The following is a 3,428-nucleotide window of genomic DNA, read 5'->3' on the forward strand; positions in this document are numbered from 1 at the left end:
CGATCGGTCTAGACGTAGACCGGTCGGTCCAGAGGTGTGTGTCCGGAAATTGTTCCAGACCGATCGGTCCAGACGTGGACCGATCGGTCCAGACGTTAAAAAGCTCCAGACCGATCGGTCCAGGTCTGGACCGATCCGTCCAGACGTCGGGATTTACTAAACTCGCTCTAATTAGGGTTTTAATGGTGGGAAACTTAGGGGAACGCTACCCAAATCTTTTGGCACGATTTTCAGACCCTAGGGAGAGGTTTGGAGAGTGAGAAAGTTAAGAGAAAGATCCCTGAAACCCTTGCGTAAAGAAGAAAGCGTTCTTCAGTCCTAGCAGACAAGTTCCAACCGTTGGAATCCTTTCCGCCGTGTGGATACGTGTAGAGGGCAAGGTATTCTTCCTGCCTACAGTGATCAGACGCGTTCTTCGATTGATACAGGCCCCGGATCGATTAAGGTAAGCGTTCTAACGTTTCTACAAGATCATGCATGATAGGTTTTAGGGTTTCATCAAAAATTTTGTTTTCCATCCGCTGCGCAAACCCTAGAACTGATCTCTTAGGAATTAGATTCGCTCTTGAGATCCCAGGAAAACCCAACATTTTCCTGGTCCGAAGGATGTATAGGGATCTGAAAGAAACCTGAGTACCCATCAAGAAAGTAGAATTAAGAATGTAGAGGGAGTCGCTCGAGCATTTGATCAATGAATAGCAGTGGGAAATGATCCTTCCTTGTGTTGGCATTAAGTTTCCTATAATCAATGCACATACGCCATCCTGTGATAGTCCTTGTCGGTATCAATTCGTTCCGATCGTTATTGATGACTGTCATCCCATCTTTCTTCGGAACTACCTGCATAGGACTAACCCAAGAGCTATCGGAGATAGGAAAGATAATACCTGCGTCTAGAAATTTCATTACTTCTTTCTTGATGACCTCTTGAAGCTTCGGGTTGAGACGACGTTGATGTTCGATAGAAGTCTTTGTCTCGTCCTCAAGGTGGATCCGATGCATGCACAAAGAGGGGTTGATGCCCTTGATATCTTCGATCGAGTAACCTATCACTTTCCTGTACTTACGCAGCATATCCAGCAATTTGTGGACTTGGGAAGAGTCCAAATCGGCATTAACAATAACATGGTAAGTAGATTTTGATCCAAAAAATTCATACCGAAGTCCAGTGGGGAGAGGTTTGAGTTCAAGCTCTGGTGCGGTATCGGGATCCCATTCGAGAGGCGACGAAGAATCTGAATGGTTTATGAGTGCAAGAACAGGTGTATCATGAGAATCGAGTGATGTACCTGATTAAGGGGGGTCGGGTGAAGCTATGGGAGATAAAACGTGATGCTTTGCAGTTCTGGATGCAGGACCGATCGGTTGGTAAGGCTAGAACCAATCGGTTTTGATTTCTGTAAGTTTAGCTCGCAAATCTGACCATTGAACCGATCGTTTCTAATGACCGACAAGATCGGTTGAGATTTCTGTACATCAAAACGATCGGTTCTCATTATGGAACCGATCAGTTTGAATGTCTATAACTTTTCAGCAATTGAAGCACTTACGAAACGATCGGTTCCATTGGAGGAACAGATCTGTTCGTATTTCTGCGCAATTTCGGTCATTATTGTGTCGTGCTCCAAAATCCGTCCATAAATCCACATCTGATCAGTATCAGTATAGATGCTATCCTGCGACAAAAGGTTCAGTTCCAAGGGGTCATCGTGATGAAATTGTTGCATTACCTTTTCAGCCAAGGATCCGAAGACATCGAGGAAGCACGCAGATTCGGTGAAGACAGTTGCTTGAGATTTTTATCCAAACTCTACCATCTCATCTCTAATCTTCATGGTGAGTCTACCTGCTCTAACATGAATAACAGCATCTGCAGTGTTAAGAAACGGACGATCAAGAATGATAGGTACCTTAGGATCTTCGTCCATGTCAAGAACCACAAAATCCACTGGAATGTAGAAATTTCCGACTTTTAATGGCACGTCTTCTAGTATTCCAGTAGGGTATTTAACGGATCGATCGACTAATTGGAGAGCCATTCTTGTAGGTTTTAGTTCGCCCACATTCAACTTCTTGAAGATGGAGAGTGGAAGAAGACTGACGCTTGCTCCTAGATCACAAAGCGCACAATCGATGGAAATATTGCCTAATGTGCAAGTGATTGAGAAACTACCTGGATCCGACCGCTTGGGTGGCAGTTCATGTTGGATCAAAGCACTACACTCGGCAGTGAGTGCTATAGTCTCTTTCTCAACGACTCTCTTCTTAGTGAGGATGTCCTTCAAAAACTTAGTATACGAGGGAATTTGCAAAATAGCTTCAGTGAATGGCATAGTTACCTCGAGTTTCTTCAGCATTTCCGCGAATTTGGCAAATTGACTATCTTCGCTATGCTTCCTCAGACGCAATGGGATTGGTATCGGTGGAGGTCTAGGAGGAGGAGGCAGGTAAACTGGTTCAGGAGTATCATCAGGAATGTCTGTAGCTGTTGTGTTTGAGATTTCGCCTTGCTCAATCATCGGTGGTTTTCCAGTATCGACCTGCTTACCACTGCGCAAAGTAATAGCATTAACATGTTCACGAGGGTTGGCCTCAGGTTTACCTGGAAGAACACCGTATGGCCTTTGAGAATCTGCTGCCAGTTGAGCAATCTGGTTATCCACGAGCTTAAAATGGGCATCGATGCTCGCGAATTGAGTGTGAAATTCTTGAGGCATCTTCTCTTGCGCCTGAATGAGCTGCTGAATAAGGGCATGAGTATCTTGAGTAAGATCGCGATTACCATAGGGTGTGGGATTATTGTAGGACTGTCCCGGAGCTCTGTAGTTAGAGTTCTGATTAGGACCCCTGGATTGAAAAGCGAAGCCGGGAAGAATCCTCTGATTCGGGTTGTGGGATGCCCTTAGATTATTTGACGTGGGATTCTCGACGTTGTTTGACTTGTAAGAGAGGTTGGGATGATTCCTCCAACTCGGGTTGTACGAGTTCGTGTAGGTGTTGTTGTTCACGTAGTTTAAGTCCTCAGTTCTCTCTTCGACTGCATACATGTCGAGATCGTCTTGTGGATGTATAAGGGCATCTGTAGTAGAGATCAGGTTGGCATTCGCGAATTTAGCATTAAGCGCTGCCAACTGATCGAGAACCAGCTTCAGACTGGGATTACCTTCTTTCCTTGGTGTATCACGAGAGTATTCACTCGGAGCATCTTCTTCTTGAGCCATCATCTCAATGTGTTGTTCCAGCTCTGTGAATGATTTGTTCTGGATGTTGTCACCGCAGGAGGGTCGGATCAGAGTCTTGGTATCGTTTCGGAGCCCTCGGAGAAAGGTGTTGATCAGATAATTCTTGTCGAGCCCATGATGAGGACATGGCTTCTGATATCCCTTGTATCTTCTCCAAGCATCATGTAGACTCTCCCTTTGATCCTG

The sequence above is a fragment of the Tarenaya hassleriana genome, unplaced genomic scaffold (genome assembly GCF_000463585.1).
Source record: "Tarenaya hassleriana unplaced genomic scaffold, ASM46358v1 Cleome142, whole genome shotgun sequence".
NCBI lineage: Eukaryota > Viridiplantae > Streptophyta > Magnoliopsida > Brassicales > Cleomaceae > Tarenaya > Tarenaya hassleriana.